Source organism: Orbicella franksi, chromosome 7 (genome assembly GCF_964199315.1).
Source record: "Orbicella franksi chromosome 7, jaOrbFran1.1, whole genome shotgun sequence".
In the NCBI taxonomy this organism is placed as follows: Eukaryota; Metazoa; Cnidaria; class Anthozoa; order Scleractinia; family Merulinidae; genus Orbicella; species Orbicella franksi.
This window is the reverse complement of record NC_138151.1, coordinates 21,391,325-21,409,455: the sequence shown is the minus strand read 5'-3', so window position 1 is coordinate 21,409,455 and position 18,131 is coordinate 21,391,325. Positions and strand designations below refer to the sequence as shown.

General features: G+C 39.6%; 1 protein-coding gene and 1 long non-coding RNA gene across 4 annotated transcripts in view; one reads left to right on the top strand and one right to left on the bottom strand.

Moving 5' to 3' along the window:
- LOC145492262 (fibroblast growth factor receptor 1-A-like) overlaps window positions 1–18,131 on the bottom strand; it is an 82,819-nt gene that overhangs the window by 51,143 nt on the left and 13,545 nt on the right. The window lies entirely within an intron of this gene.
- On the top strand, window positions 8,955–11,121 carry LOC145492536 (uncharacterized). Its single transcript, XR_014050008.1, has 3 exons — window positions 8,955–9,041; window positions 9,265–9,345; window positions 9,784–11,121. It is a non-coding gene; the product is annotated as an uncharacterized LOC145492536 (long non-coding RNA).

The window sequence follows — 18,131 nt, the reverse complement described above, 5'->3', positions numbered from 1 at the left end:
AATGTTTCCATTTAAAAATGTAGCTCAGATGCCACAACTATAATTCTCATTTCTGTGGTGTTTTCTTTTGTGGTAGATTGTGAAAACAAATTATGTTGACCTACATGTAAGTTAAAAAAATGTACAAGTGGTAGCTCTTCTGAAAAAAAAGTTAATTTGTTGCTGTTTCTTCCTGTTCATTTTTTCCTTGAACATTTTTATTTTCCTAATAAGTAGTTTAGCTAGCCATAAAAGTGTTTTGTTATCTCTGAGACCATTTTCAAGATAAAAAAGTGATTTGTATATAAAATTTGAAATTTTTTTGGAGGGGGGGTGGGGACCTTTTCAGAATTTCTCTACAAAGATCACAAGGTACAAGGGAAGGGGTAAAAATAGAATTTTAAGTGTTAAAACATGTTTTCATTATCAGTCGGCGCCTCTCTGTGAAGCTGCAAAGTATACTTGAGGATAATGTTATACCCACTTTAATTCAAAATACAAATGGAAACTTGCATTGACAATCACTTAATCTCTTGGCACTGTTTTGTTTTTTCATAACTGCCTTTTTTCACAATACAATAATTTGAACATCTTTGTTACACAAGCTGGTGGGGGGGGGGGGGGGGGAGGTTTCTACAAAATTTTAAATGGAAAGGCCTTATCTCAAGGTCCATTACCCCTTACCCTTTTGTATACATTTGTACCATTTTGATAGAAATGGCACCTCTTTTGTTGACCTTACATTGCAAAAGGGTAAATGTGCCCCTTTAACAAACCTTTTTAAGAATACTGCATCCCTTTTCTATTCCCTTGGAAAGAGGTTAATAAACAATATTATAGAATCTTTTCATTCTGGCTGAGGAGAGTAAATGAGAGCTTTTCAACAACATTTTAGAACCAGAAGAATGGAATCCCTAGAAAACAGATTTTTCTACCCTCATCATTGTTAGACATGAGTTCATTAGCTTGTAAAATTCACCAGCCTGTGTTGCTATTAATTGCCCGTTCCCAGACTTCCTTTTATGGTTAGATGTAGGGGCATGAAATTTCACTACTGTTTACGAACAATTTGTTTAGATGACATATTGAAAGAGTGATGAATTACTGAAAATTGTCAGTATTGTTAGTGTTCTCTCATTCCCTTAAGGATTGAAATATCTTGATGTAAGATTACATAGAGAAAGCACATTGAAATATAATGCACAATTTTTTAGTAACCTTTCAAAATGGGTTGCCAATATGACAGGGATTAATAAATAAGGAACTTGGTCTGCAAACAGGGCAAACAAGAGGGTTTGAAGAACTAAAAGGTGCATGCTTGACCTCAGTGGTGGGGGGGGGGGGGGGTGAGGTATTGGAACTTAGCGTTGCTGACGTTTAACACTGTTGAAACGGAAAATTAAATTTGATTATAAATGAGAAAAACCACGACACGCCCAAATTACTTAATCGCCGTTAAAACTAATCCTCTTGCTTTTTTAAGGGGTTCACGGCCTGCCTGTAACGAAGCGTTTATCAATTAAGGGATTGCTTAGGGAAAACATATCTTGTTTAAGGTTCTTAACCAATCGTAACATATTTTATGGTATCAGTTTGAGTCATGAGCAAACACATGAGTTTGTGTTAGTGTCGATCGGCAAGAACGTTCTGCAAAGCGTGTTATGTGTGTGGGTCTATTCTTGCAGTGACACGATTAACAGCACTCAAGTACTCTCGAGTGTTGGCAACAGTAAATTTTAAAAAATGCGCTTCTGTTAATAAGGTTCGCCCATGTCTAGAAACCTGTCATTGTGCATTTTTCTTAGTGTGATGCCCACCTAAGAGAATAGGATATTTGAATTGAGTGCAACTTACCTAAAATTCATTATTTCCACACAAACGATGACTCCTGTGGAATTCAGCGAGGAAGAAATGGCGACATTTCGTAAAAAACACGCCTTCAAAACAGCGTGTTTTTGAATAAATAATTACCCTGTCCTTCAAACAAACTGATATGACGAGGAAGAAGACAAAATTTTGTTTATCGTAGCCAAATAAAACGTTAAAAATATCCGGCCGATTGCAAAATATTGCCATTTTACTTACTGAGAGAACTATTATGCCATATTCAAATTTGATTTTGCCGCTCAGTGCTCTTTTTTACCGGATGTGACGTCATTTTTTGTTGGATGATTCAGATACACAAAGAGTGCCAGGCGTCGCAGAGTGTTCTCCCCCGCCCCTGCCTTTCAATATTCAGAACTGATTTATTTGTGGCTCCATCAGAAACTGAATTGCTCATGCTAATGAGGCAAATATTGTAAACAAGGATTCCCCTATATTACTGCTGACACTAAAGTTACGAATGGCCGCTTGAGCTCTGCCAAGCTTTTCTACCAGTCAAGTCCGTTCCGCAAGACCCAAGTTGATAGTGCTAACCCGCTCCGTCGATGCAGCGAGCCACAAAAATGTTTGGTTACAGAAGTGAATGGGAGCCGGAGATTAGTGGATTGCCTTGAAAAGAAAACCAGTCTGTTGCTTACGAATATACAGTCATTACCCAGGCAGTGAGGCCTGGGTTTAAATTTCGGCTCCGTTTTTCTTTTTTTTCCACTAGGGTTGGTAACGTTACCTGACAAATAGGGGCGTCTGACATATAGGGGCGCTATATCAAAATACCAAAAGTTTATCATTACCTCTGCATGGTTAATGTGTCACACTAGTAATAAAAGGTTTAAAATGACAGCTTTGGACTTATAAAAAAGTGTTAAAACGACAGCTTTTGACTTCTACGGGAAGGAAAAGACTAATAATGAATTGGTTCGCTGAGTTGAGGTTCGAAGAATGGAGGTGTCGAGAAAGATCCAATTAGATCCACTGAAGAAAGATCCATCTAGATCCACTACAACGAATGCTTTCTTTGTCAGTATTTGTTAAGTCCTAAACTTTCTAAATTCGGAATATTTTTCAGGATTTCATAATTCTTAAGAGAGTCATAAATGGCCGAAGTCTCCTCCTACATGTATTGCGACTCAAGTTCAGTAAACTTTAATTTGAATGGGGCGATCTGTTCCTGAAATTGTCACAGAATTGTTACAAACAACTTAAGCCACGCGTTTTGGCAAATTCATGAATGCTTCATGTTTTCAAAACTGATCAATCTATCGCGTAGTCTCTTTCGCAGCCGTTGTTGCGAAGGAATCTACATCGTATCTATCACGGGAAAAATACAATACATCGTTTTCAATGTCACGCAATAAGAAAATAAATACAACACCATACAGTACTAGTGGATAAAGTCAAGAAATAGGTAAAGAAGATCATTATTTTTCGTACGGTTAGGTCTTTGCGTTTTCCTAAACTTAAGACATTCGTATAAATTTTTCACAGAACTTTATGGAGCCCACAGTACGGAAACGCCGTGTTGGATTACCTTCGTGGTCAACTAAATATGACGGCCGGAAATATTTTAAACATCTGGAACTTACTTTGGCTATCTAGGCGATCGATTATCTGTATTGAGCAAACGAGCATTTGGATTTAAGCACATTTCCTAATGCTCCAACTTCTAAAAAGGCTAAAATACTTGAGATAGTTATATATTTTTCTACAAACGCGATCGTAGCTCCATGTCACGCTCCACTGCCATCAAAATACTCTGTTTGAATTTTAAACGGATATAAATTTACCGTCTCTTATGCCTGGCTCTCAAGTTTTGTCTACGTACACGTATTTAGAGAGGTAAGATTCGAGGCGTTAATAATTCCCATTTACGGAAACAGCATATATTAATGTTTTGGCATTTCTCTTGTCTACTCCGACATATAAGGGCATATGACAAATAGGTGCATCTGACATATAGGGGCATCTGACATATAGGGGCATCTGACAAATAGGGGCATCTGACATATAGGGGCAGCTGACATATAGGGGCGTCTGACATATAGGGGCGTCTGACAAATAGGGGCATCTGACAAATAGGGGCGTCTGACATATAGGGGCATCTGACAAAAAGGGGCATCTGACATATAAGGGCGTCTGACAAATAGGGGCATCTGACAAATAGGGGCGTCTGACATATAGGGGCATCTGACAAAAAGGGGCATCTGACATATAAGGGCGTCTGACAAATAGGGGCATCTGACAAATAGGGGCATCTGACAAATAGGGGCGTCCGACATATAGGGGCGCTATATCAAAATACCAAAAGTTTATCATTACCTCTGCATGGTTAATGTGTCACACTACCAATAAATGGTTTGTGTTAAAATGACAGCTTTTGACTTCTAATCAGTAGCGACTATTAGAGGAAGGAAAACACTAATAATAAATCGGTTCGCTGAGCTGAGGTTCGAAGAATGGAGGTGTCAAGAAATCTACATTCACTAGATGTACAAATTTTCTACGTTTCAGTATGAATAATGCGGAGCATTTTTCAGGATTTCGTAATTCTTAAGAGATCTATAAATGGCTGAAGTCTACTAGATGTATTGCGACTCAAGTTCAATAAACTTTAATTTGAATGGGACGATCTGTTTGTGAAATTGTTACAGAATTGATCCAAACAACTTAAGCCACGCGCGGATCTGGGCTATTAGGTTTTGGTGAATTCATCAATGCTTCATGTTTTCAAAATTGATTAATTTATCGCGTAGTCTCTTTCGCAGCAGTTATTGCAAAGGAATCTGCATCGTATCTATGACGGGAAAAGTACAATACTGATCGTTTTCAATGTCACGCAACAAAAAAGAAATACACCATATAGTACTAGTGGATAAAGTCAAGAAATAGATAAAGAAGATCATTATTTTTCTTAGTGTTAGGTCTTTGCGTTCTCCCAGACTTAAGACATTCGTAGAAATGTTTCGCACGAAATTACGGAGCTCACAGTTTGGAAACGCCGTGTTGGATTACTTTCGTGGTCAACCAATATGGCGGCCGGAAATATTACGCAGCTTATTTTCGCTATCTATGCTATTGATTATCTGTATTGAAAAAACGAGCATTTACGATTAAGCACTTTTCCTAATGCTCTAACTTCTAAAAAGGCTAAATAACTTGAGTTAGATACATATTTTTCGCCAAACGCGATCGCAACTCCGTGTCACGCTCCACTTGCATCAAAAATACGCTGGTTGAAGTGTAAACAGATTTAAATTAACCGTCTCTTATGCCTGGCTCTCAAGTTTTGTTTTACGTACACGTATTTAGAGAGGTAAGATTGGAGATATTAATAATTCCCATTTACGGCAAACAGCATCTATTAATGTTTTGGCATTTCTCTTGTATACCTCACGCACCTGACATATAGGGGCACATGACATATAGGGGCATCTGACATATAGAGGCATCTGACAAATACGGGCATCTGACATATAGGGGCATCTGACAAATAGGGGCATCTGACATATAGGGGCATCTGAAAATTAGGGGCATCTGACAAATAGGGTCGTCTGACATATAGGGGCGTCTGACAAATAGGGGCAGATGACATATCGGGGCATCTGACATATCGGGGCGTCTGACATATAGGGGCAGATGACATATAGGGGCACATGACATATAGGGGCATCTGACAAATAGGGGCATCTGACATATAGGGGCATCTGACAATTAGGGGCATTTGACATATGGGGGCGTCTGACATATAAGGGCGTCTGACAAATAGGGGCGTCTTACAAATGGGTGCATCTGACATATAGGGGCACATGACAGATAAGGGCATCTGACATATAGGGGCATCTGACATATAAGGGCATCTGACAAATAGGGGCATCTGACAAAAAGGGGCGTCTGACATATAAGGGCGTCTGACAAATAGGGGCATCTGAGAAATAGGGGCGTCTGACATATAAGGGCATCTGACATATAGGGGCATCTGACATATAGGGGCATCTCCCAAATAGGGGGAGCTGACATATAAGGGCGTCTGACAAATAGGGGCGTCTTACAAATAGGTGCATCTGACATATAGGGGCACATGACATATAGGGGCATTTGACAAATAGGGGCTTCTGACATATAGGGGCACATGACATATAAGGGCATCTGACATCTAGGGGCATCTGACAAATAGGGGCGTCCGACATATAAGGGCGTCTGACAAATAGGGGCGTCTTACAAATAGGTGCATCTGACATATAGGGGCACATGACATATAGGGGCATTTGACAAATAGGGGCTTCTGACATATAGGGGCACATGACATATAAGGGCATCTGACATCTAGGGGCATCTGACAAATAGGGGCGTCCGACATATAAGGGCGTCTGACAAATAGGGGCCTCTTACAAATAGGTGCATCTGACATATAGAGGCACATGACATATAAGGGCATCTGACATCTAGGGGCATCTGACAAATAGGGGCGTCCGACATATAAGGGCGTCTGACAAATAGGGGCCTCTTACAAATAGGTGCATCTGACATATAGAGGCACATGACATATAAGGGCATCTGACATCTAGGGGCATCTGACAAATAGGGGCGTCCGACATATAAGGGCGTCTGACAAATAGGGGCTTCTTACAAATAGGTGCATCTGACATGTAGGGGCACATGACATATAAGGGCATCTGACATATAGGGGCATCTGACAAATAGGGGCGTCTGACATATAGGGGCGTCTGACAAATAGGGACGTCTGACATATAGGGGCATCTGACATATAGGGGCGCATGACATATAAGGGCATCTGACATATAGGGGCATCTGACAATTAGGGGCATCTGACAAATAGGGGCGTCTGACAAATAGGGGGTTCTTACAAATAGTTGCATCTGACATATAGAGGCACATGACTCATAGGGGAATCGTACAAATAGGGGCGTCTGACATATAGGGGCATCTGACATATAGGGGCACATGACATATAAGGGCATCTAACGTATAGTGCCATCTGACATATAGGGGCATCTGACATATTGGGGCATCTGACATATAGGGGCACATGACATATAGGTGCATCCGAGAAATAGGGGCCGCTGACATATAGGGCCACATGACATATAAGGGCGTCTGACAAATAGGGGCGTCTTACAAATAGGTGCATCTGACAGATATGGGCACATGACATATAGGGGCATCTGACAAATAGGAGCATCTGACATATAGGGGCACATGACATATAATGGCATCTGACAAATAGGGGCATCTGACATATAGGGGCATCTGACAAATAGGGGCATCTGACAAATAGGGGCATCTGACATATAGGGGCATCTGACAAATAGGGACATCTGACAAATAGGGGCATCTGACATATAGGGGCATCTGCAAATAGGGGCGTCTGACATATAGGGGCATCTGACATATGGGGGCACATGACATATAATGGCATCTGGCAAATAGGGGCATCTGACATATAGGGGCATCTGACAAATAGGGGCATCTGACAAATAGGGGCATCTGACATATAGGGGCATCTGACAATGAAACGCAATGAAACTGATGAGGAAGATAGCACCGAATTTCGCCGGTCTGGCAGACGTTATCTTAGCAAAGAAAGATGGTTTTCCCCATTCGCTCTCTATAGACGGATTTGTACAAATTGTAAATGTGCGGGGCAACCACTGGATAACTTTGTCTAATGCACAAAATCTCAGGTTAGAAGTCTCCATATACGATAGCCTTCACGGGGTGGACAAAAATAAAGATACAAAGATTAGGTACCCCACAAGCGTAGAACAGAGCGTTTGCCAAATAATGCAGCCTCCCAATGATGTAACCTTTTTGGTTGACGACGTGCAACAACAGGAAGGAGGGAATGACTGTGGTTTATTTGCAATAGCCTTTGAGACATTGCTGTGCCTGGGAAGAGATCCAGCGAGAGAGCGTTTTGATCAAAAAATTATGCGTCAAGAGTTACTCAATAGCTTCGAAAAACAAGACATGGCTTTGTTCGTCGAGAAAGCCTGCAGCACTTTCCAAAAAACAGACACGGATATTCTTTATGAGTGGCGCTGTCCTGTTCACTGTCACTGTAGAATGCCTGACGATGGCAATGAGATGGTGCTATGTATTGCCTGCAAACGTTGGTTTCACGGTAAGTGCGAAATGGGTAATTTTAACAACGCACAGTGGCGGTGCAAACCGTGCCAAGATGTCTTCGAAAGGGAGCAAAAGAAGGAAACTGAAAGGAAACAAAACGAAGGCAAAGTGCAGCAACTACGGCGTGTGGCAGCAAATTACGCAGTGGAAAGTAAGCGCGTTCAAGAGCTGTACACGGCAATTGCTGGAATTTATCAAGACTTTCCTTTCCCGGATGGCAAAACTCACATAGGATGCATGTCTGCTGAAGACCACGCGAGCATAACCAAAGACACGACTAGGAAGCTTGGTTGTACGCATTATCTCCACAACCCTAAGTACGACTTCTACATTGTCATCTTTCACGAAGAGTTAGAGACAGATGCATCATTTTTGAGTGTTGTCATACATGAAATGGCACACGGTGAACAAGGTGCAATTTCTACATCTCAACAACCCCACGGTAAGTTATTCAAAAAGATTGGAAAACGTCTTATCCAGTGTGTAAAAAGTAAACAGGCCGAACTACCAAAACCTTACTGTAATGTAGAAATAAACGAGGTCACTGTTCTTACGGCAAAGTGTTAAGGGTGTCCCTCCTTTTTAGCATTATTTTGATGTATGTAGTAAAGGCACGCCTACTGTTGAGAAGAACAGCAGAATGCCGAAAACGCGGAAAAGTGTACATAGCTGACTCCTGAATTGCTTAATTAGCCTTCAGTTGAGACGAACAGCAGAATAGTGCTGACTCCTGAAGTTTTTTCATTAGCATTCAGTTGAGAAGAACAGCAGAATAATGCTGACTCCTGAAGTGCCTTAATTAACCTTCAGTTGAGAAGAACAGCAGACTTGATCACACTTTAAAAGCATTGCAATGGTGAATGACCAAGACCGTGCAAGCATTCCGCATGATGGATTATGCACGCCTGCCATGACTTGGAGAGGAAAGACATGTTTAACGGGCAAGGAAAAACAAATCGAAAAGTTCAATTTCAAATTGTCTTTATTTCAGGTAAGCAAGATCTCGGAAATGTCGGGAGTCCAAGCGCGTGAAAGTAAGAATATGTTAAACTTATTTTAGGCAATGCAGCACTAATCAATGCAGTAGTTTAAATTATAGCAATGTTGATTCAACTTTCTGGCACCGAAGTAGAATACAGTGACTCTAGTTGTTGCCAATTCATACTCGTCTCAGCTGAACTCGTCGCCAAGGTCATATTTTTCTCATCACACCTGTTTTAGTCTATTGATAGATTTTTTTTTTTCGGGGATCGTTAGGTGATGAGCGTAGATCCCGTCGTGAAGACCGCGAAAAGAGTAGACTACAAGAGAGGGCCAAGCGTTTTGGTCTTGACAGAGGTAAACAATGGTTGTCATATTTTACTTGTATCAATTAGAATACGTATTATTACTTAATTCAAGATGAGAGGAATAGCAGTGACTTCTGAAATACTTAACTAAGTAGACAGAAGCTGTTCAGCACACTTCATTTAATTACGCTCTTGCGAGATCAAAATTACCCATGCTCCTTGCGTTGTAATAGTGGAAGTTGAAATTTCGTGAAAACCCAAAACGAAAATCGACGAGGACAGTACATAGCTACTCAGCAGTCCGGGCCTCATAAAGGGTAAGCCAGGCAAGAGCTTCAAGGCCCTGAAAAAAAAAAAGTGAAGGTCCAGGCTACGAGTGTGCATTGCCAGGTAGTTTGTATGACAATTTCGTATTTTCCCTAAGTGTTTATTCGGTGACTATACATGCTTAGTTCACCACATTGATAAGTTTCCCTGTGATCATTAGATGAGGCGCGAAGAAACCGTCACCAGGAGGAAGTTGAGCGACGAAGAAAGGAGGAGAGGGAAAAGTTAATTGAAGAAAGGCGGAAAAGAGATAGAGGTAAACCACTTTAGCTCATATTGCAGAAGCATCGTTTGTACAGCGATGCTACTGTTAGACATATAAGAGACCTTTTTTTCCAGAACCTACGCCTGAACGCCTCCTTAGATATCCTGTCAGATGACCTATAGGTTTAATTTTATTAAACAGAAAAACAGAAAAACAACCGAAGATTTTTTTTTTTTTTTAGAATGGGGAACTGACTACCTTAGATATTGACAGACAATTTGGTGGGAAACAAGCACCATAGTCCTGGCAAAAGTAACTTACAAATAGTAGCAAGTCTACGATACGGACTCGAAAACCACGAACCTTCTGTTGAGATAGCAAACTGATGTGCAAGATAGGAATAGTCCAATTGATCATCGCACATTCGGTTGTGAAGCACAAAGCGAGAAGGATTATTGCTTATAGAGACCTATAGCGAAAACGTCGGGAAGACCATAAAGTCACCCCAGCGAGGGCTTCAATTTGTGCTGCCTCTGAAATAGTACTAAATTTAAAATAAATCTTTTCAATTTTCCAGAGGCAAACAAAGGGAAATGCTGGAATTGTGGCCGAAAGGGCCACCGCTTTTATCAGTACCGAGCCAACAGAACTCGGCAAAAAAAGTTGAAGCACATAAAGGCCAAACCACAGCCACAACCACAGCCACAACCACAGCCACAACCTGGAATCACCATTACGTTTAATGTCCAGACTGTAAACTTCAAACAATAAGATAATGGTAACGATCATAACAATAAAAAGCATTTTTTCATATTCTGCGAAACAAAAAAAACGGCCATTTTCGTGTTTGTCCTGTCTATTGTTTGAAGTTTACACTTTGCACGTTAGAATGAAATTTGATTTTTAATATTTACCGTACCTATTAATTATATAATATTTCATTAACTTAGTTAGGCAGTTAGAAATGAATATTTCGTGTTGGCTTCAAAGTAATTAAAGAAATTGTTTAAAGAAGCCATATAATTAATGTAGAGACAAGTTAAACTGAATTAACACTTACTGAAGTAAATGGGGGTTTTAGAAAACAATATTTGTAATGAAATCAAGTTAAAAAGAAAAATAGTGGCTGATTGTCTTTTTCGAGCACAATAGGTCACATTTTCAAAGGAATTTTACAAGCGATAAGATAGTTTTCATTGATCTTAATTACAACATCGTAAAAGGTACTTAGAACCAAATCCGATGGCGCAAAAATTGAAATACTGCTGGCATGTGACCCATTGCTGCGAACGCCAAAACTTCTTTATTGTTTTAGAAATACGATGTACATGTATTTACTTGATACACAATACTTGCTGCTGGACATAAGTGTAAACATCCAATGTTCATTTGTTGTGAACATCATAAGTCAATTATGTGGTGACTGACTTCACAAGTAGTTGATGTCTTTTAGCAGCTGACAAAAATAAGGCAAGTTGTAACCCCTGAAATCCCCACAGCATTTCATCTTCTGTAATTGGTTCGTTCGTTGTTGTGTTCAATCATTCTTGGACTTATGGTATAACCAAGAAATTACTACTTTACTAAGTTTGGCGGAGAGGAGGCCAATTTGGCATTCATCCTTTATTTGTAATGCACTGCAAATTGATGCAGGCGGTTTCCTGATTTTGAAATTTACATAATAAATGAGTAATCGTACGAAAGCGGCTGGGATCAAGGATTTAATCCACTGTTGATTTACACTGGTAGTGTAAATACTTAATACTTGTTAGTGCACTCTGATTTATACGAATACATATACTATATTGCATGGTGAGAAGAACCATTTGAAGTTTGTAACATTTATGATCCACGCCGATTACGATGATCCCTTCTATGGAACATAAATCAACTATCAATGGAATTCCCTGCTTTTATTGCTGTATAGTTTAATAGTGATCAGAGCTATATTTAAAACAGCTGTAATAGAAGCAAAAAGGTGTAAAAAGGCCTGCCTTGGAATGGCAACAGCTCACATTTATACAGAGAATTTCGGATGTGCTATTGACCCTTAAATCCGATGCCCCTATATGTCAAACGCCCCTATATGTCAGATGCCCCCATCTGTCAGATGGCCCTATATGTCAGAAGCCCCTATATGTCCGAAGCCCCTACATGTTATATGCCCCTATTTGTCAGAAACTCCTATATGTCAGACGCCCCTATTTGTCGGATTCCCTTTATTTGTCATATGCCCCTATATGTCAGACGCCCATATATGTCGGACTCCCCAAATATGTCGGATTCCCCTATTTGTCAGATGCCCCTATATGTGAGATGCCCCTATTTGTCAGATGTCCCTATTCGCCATATGCCCCTATTTGTCAGATGCCCCTATTTGTCAGATGCCCCTATATGTCAGATGCCCCTATATGTCAGACGCCCCTATAGCTGGTTTTCACACGACGTCACTAAAATTCGAACTACAAAACTATTGATCTCCCTGAGATTTTACTTTAATGATGTATAAGAGGAGCTAAAAAGTAATATTCACACAAAGTTTTGCTCCGAATGGGCTCTTGGTTTTGTGATACAATACGCTTGAATTTTTAAGCTTTTACGTGACGCGGCATTTACATGACGGCCTAGAGAGCTGTCAGCATAATGAAAAAAGTGGCTTATTTCGGGGAACTTGGCTATCTGAATAGTTCATGTCTTAGGAAAAGTATTATTTTAATGTTTTCGAGTTATTCCAGGGATAAATTCACGCTTTTGTAGCAAAACTCAGTGACAGATTTTTCTGTTGGTTTCCGGCCGCCATGCTGGTGCCCATACGGATGGGCATCAGCATGGCGTCTCCATACAAATCTCTATAAATTTCGGTAAAACATTTCTCCACGTATCGCGCATAACAAAAATTGCTTTGACCAGAATCTTGGCGAGAGTCTTTGCATATTTACCTTCTTTCATTTTCCAGATTCTGGACTGTATCTATTGAACGGTTTTGATTTTTATTTTCATCTATTTTGAATGGCGTGACACTGAAAACCAGCAATTTGTCAGATGCCCCTATTTGTAAGACGCCCCTATTTGTCAGATGCCCCTATTTGTCAGACGCCCCTATATGTCAGACGCCCCTATTTATCAGACGCCCCTATTTGTCAGACGCCCCTATTTGTCAGACGCCCCTATTTGTCAGATGCACCTATTTGTCAGATGCCCCTATATGTCGGATGCCCCTATTTGTCAGATGCCCCTATTTGTCAGACGCCCTTATATGTCAGATGCCCCTTTTTGTAAGATGCCCCTATATGTCAGACGCCCCTATTTGTCAAATGCCCCTATATGTCACATACCCGTAGTTGTCAGATGCCCCTATTTGTCAGATGCCCCTATATGTCAGACGCCCCTATTTGTCAGATGCCCCTATATGTCACATACCCCTTGTTGTCAGATGCCCCTATTTGTCAGATGCCCCTTTTTGTCAGATGCCCCTATTTGTCAGACGCCCTTATATGTCAGATGCCCCTTTTTGTCAGATGCCCCTATATGTCAGACGCCCCTATTTGTCAGATGCCCCTATTTGTCAGATGCCCCTATATATCGGATGCCCCTATTTGTCAGACGCCCCTATATGTCAGACGCCCCTATATGTCAGCTGCCCCTATATGTCAGATGCCCCTATTTGTCAGATGCCCCTATATGTCAGATGCCCCTATATGTCAGATGCACCTATTTGTCATATGCCCTTATATGTCGGAGTATACAAGAGAAATGCCAAAACATTAATATATGCTGTTTGCCGTAAATGGGAATTATTAAGGCCTCGAATCTTACCTCTCTAAATACGTGTACGTAGACAAAACTTGAGAGCCAGGCATAAGAGACGGTAAATTTATATCTGTTTACAATTTAAACAGAGTATTTTGATGGCAGTGGAGCGTGACATGGAGCTACGATCGCGTTTGTAGAAAAATATATAACTATCTCAAGTATTTTAGCCTTTTTAGAAGTTGGAGCATTAGGAAATGTGCTTAAATCCAAATGCTCGTTTGCTCAATACAGATAATCGATCGCCTAGATAGCCAAAGTAAGTTCCAGATGTTTAAAATATTTCCGGCCGTCATATTTAGTTGACCACGAAGGTAATCCAACACGGCGTTTCCGTACTGTGGGCTCCATAAAGTTCTGTGAAAAATTTATACGAATGTCTTAAGTTTAGGAAAACGCAAAGACCTAACCGTACGAAAAATAATGATCTTCTTTACCTATTTCTTGACTTTATCCACTAGTACTGTATGGTGTTGTATTTATTTTCTTATTGCGTGACATTGAAAACGATGTATTGTATTTTTCCCGTGATAGATACGATGTAGATTCCTTCGCAACAACGGCTGCGAAAGAGACTACGCGATAGATTGATCAGTTTTGAAAACATGAAGCATTCATGAATTTGCCAAAACGCGTGGCTTAAGTTGTTTGTAACAATTCTGTGACAATTTCAGGAACAGATCGCCCCATTCAAATTAAAGTTTACTGAACTTGAGTCGCAATACATGTAGGAGGAGACTTCGGCCATTTATGACTCTCTTAAGAATTATGAAATCCTGAAAAATATTCCGAATTTAGAAAGTTTAGGACTTAACAAATACTGACAAAGAAAGCATTCGTTGTAGTGGATCTAGATGGATCTTTCTTCAGTGGATCTAATTGGATCTTTCTCGACACCTCCATTCTTCGAACCTCAACTCAGCGAACCAATTCATTATTAGTCTTTTCCTTCCCGTAGAAGTCAAAAGCTGTCGTTTTAACACTTTGTTATAAGTCCAAAGCTGTCATTTTAAACCTTTTATTACTAGTGTGACACATTAACCATGCAGAGGTAATGATAAACTTTTGGTATTTTGATATAGCGCCCCTATATGTCAGACGCCCCTATTTGTCAGGTAACGTTACCAACCCCGTTCTTTTTTTCCACGTTCAGTCACAAATCGCCGTCCGGGCTCTAAAGCGCATGCGTCAAGTCCCAGTCAGACCTACGCATGCGTAGAGTAGGCAGCTGAGCACATGGTGATCAGAAAGTTGTCGTCGTTGAAAGTATGTAGCACGGATTCTATGACTTCTAGGCGATGAAATCACATAAAAACGAACACCGTTTGCGGTAGACCCACACTAAAAGAAGTTGAGCGTTTTCGGGACGGGTCGGTCCGCAAGGCTCACGAGAGATCAATTTACGAGCGAACATTTATGAGTGAACCTATCGAGAATCATGTTATCCCAAATGAGCCATCAAATCATAATCTTGATAAAAGCATCTTCAGAAGCGTCATCGTATTTTTAGACGTGATCGTGAACCAAGTAGAATCCCAGTACGAACTCTACAACGACTGAGCAACAAGAGCAGAAAGGTTAGAGAATCTGTTTACAACTGTATGTGTTCGAGTACACCTCAGTCTTCAAAAATGCATTCTTATATTAAGGTTAGGAAACATAAGCTTAAGCTTAAATCCCGTCCTCTGAGACACTTCGTAAAAGTATAATAAAGTTTAAATCTCGAACTGAATGATATTGCTCATTGTTTTGTTGTAACAGGGTTATGTGTCTTTACAAAAGTCAAACTCATGTAGCGAATTGTAAATTTAAACTGAGCACAGATGTAGAAAAGAACCCTGGCCCTCGCCCAATGTATGTTGACCTCAGCAAAACAATAGCAGCACCATATAGTCAAGGCAATGAGTTGGTATTTGGACAAAATGCGGGACAACAATGTGTTGCAATGAGTTTGTGCTCTTTGATTTACGACAAGAAACAAGGAATCAGTTCTGCGAATGACCTCATTCAAATAATGAATATTGGGAATCAGTTGTATTCAAGTTTGTCTCAGTTAGCCAGACAGTCCTATTTAATGCAGACAGAATTACCTACAATGTTAAATCTGCTTGATACTGACTATCAACTAGAATACAGTGAAAGCTACACTGGTACTGTAGGTCAAGAGACTGCAATAGAGGGATATCAGTGCTGTACCTCTTTACAAATAGCCTTTGAATCACTATTATCTCAAAACTACACCAATTTTTGTATTAACTGTGGGATGTATTGGTGTTTCTGTCTATTGTAATGTTGATATAGGGTACAAAATATTTGATTCTCATGCAAGGGATGTAAACAGCATAGGCCATCCTCAAGGTACATGTGTGCTTCTCGAAGCATCATCACTTGATAGCTTAGTATGCTATTTTCAGAGCCTACATAACAATGATATGTTTGAGGTGAAGGGAGTACACGTTAATGCAGTTCAAAATAGCATAGTACTTCCTCAGAACTATGCACATGAGACTGTAAATTTCAATCTAAGTTGGGTTGTAGCCATCTACTCTCTCTGCTACTCTATAATGAAATCGTGTAGTTATTGGAATTCAAACACTTCAGCTACTATTGTAGACAATAGCAAAAGAGTGTGTGACAATCTATGTTTAAATGAGTGCATATCATCATCTAATTTACCAAAAACAGTTGATGTTTGTGGAGCTGAAGTAAGCTTTAATGTTTTCAGTGACAAGGAAGGACTATTATGTGATTCACTTCAGAGCAAATCAATTCTCGAAAATGCTGTAATAAAGAATGGTGAATGCACAGGGTTTTTGATGTGGCTCCCCTGTTATTGTATCAGTTGTATCTATAAACCCACAAAGAAGTCAAAATATATGTATTCCGTCCTGGTTTATAATCAAAATCACATACAGACAATTCAGTATACTAAAAACATAAATGGTACAGCTTCACTTGTCAAGGCAGTTAGCAGTATTCAAAAGGAATACAAGTCTACCGGGCATTACAAAATACAATTTGTATCATGTTCATGTGCAAATGTTGACAGAAGTGAAAGGAAAAAAATTATGAAAAATCAGAGACAGAAACAAGACTATGACGCAACGGAACCATCAAAGAAAAGAATATTCTTAGAAAAGAAACAAGTGAGGGATATGACAAATAAACATGAGATAAAGATGAAACAATTACAAAAATATAAAACAATGGACACTGCCAAGAAACAAGAAATGCTAAACAAAAAAGCAGAACAATTCAAAACAATGGACACTGCTAAAAAACAAGATTTGTTAAACAAGAAAGTAGAACAATACAAAACTATGGAAACTGCTAAAAGACAAGATCTTTTAAACAAAAAAACTGAACAATACAGAACAATGGATACCACTAAGAAGCAAAAACTTCTCAGTGAGAAATCCAAAGCAGAACACACTTGTAAGAAGACAGCGGATTCCTGTGTTGAGCAGTGTAAAAAGAAAATAATGGAAGGTCAATATTATATATGTTGTGTATGTAATAGAACACTTTATAAAAAATCAGTCTTAAAATTGAACACAAGTAGCTACCCATCTCAAGATATTTTTAAAATACAATCATATGATGGAAAAGAATATATCTGCAAGACCTGTCACTCGAAAGCCATACAGGGAAGACTTCCATGTCAGGCAATTGTGAACAATTTAAATGTTGACAATGCACCAATTGAGCTTGGAAATCTTAAAAAACTAGAACAAACAATAATTGCACAGCGCATCGTGTTTGAAAAAGTAATAGTTGTGCCGAAAGGACAACAAAGAAAAATTAAAGGTGCTATATGCAATATACCAGTAAACTGTGATCAAACGTGTAACATATTGCCTCGTCCTCCTGAAAGATCTGGTATAATTCTCCTTATAGTAACAAGAAAACTTCAGTTCAGAGGACATGTTTATTTTCAATCTGTTAGACCAGAGTTCATAATGATAGCTCTTAATTGGCTAACTGCTAATAACCCCTTATACAAAGATATTCAAATTGATTGTGGAAATGTTGATGTACAGCTGAGAGATATGACACACAATGAGAATTATGACACTAACTTTCTAACAAACTCTCCACCAACAAACTATTCAAGCAATACTACAGTCAATGAAAACAGAGCAGAACCTGAAAATATGCTTACAAGTTCAGAGGTAAATAGTGCAATAGAAGCCTCTAAAGATAATAGTAATGAAGCACTAAATGAAGAGGAGGTAGAAGATCCTCTAAATGAGCACAGATCACCTGCCAGTGAAACATGTTTGCAGTCAGTTATTCCAGATTACCCAATACTTACTGAGGAACAGAACTCTAGCAGCTCTTCTGGTACAGAAATATACAATATAGCACCTGGTGAAAACAAGCACCCAGTGTCTTTAATGAATGATAAACTATGTGAAGAGCTTACATTTCCAGTACTATTCCCAAAAGGCAGATTTGGCTATACTGCCGAAAGACAAATAAAAATAACACCA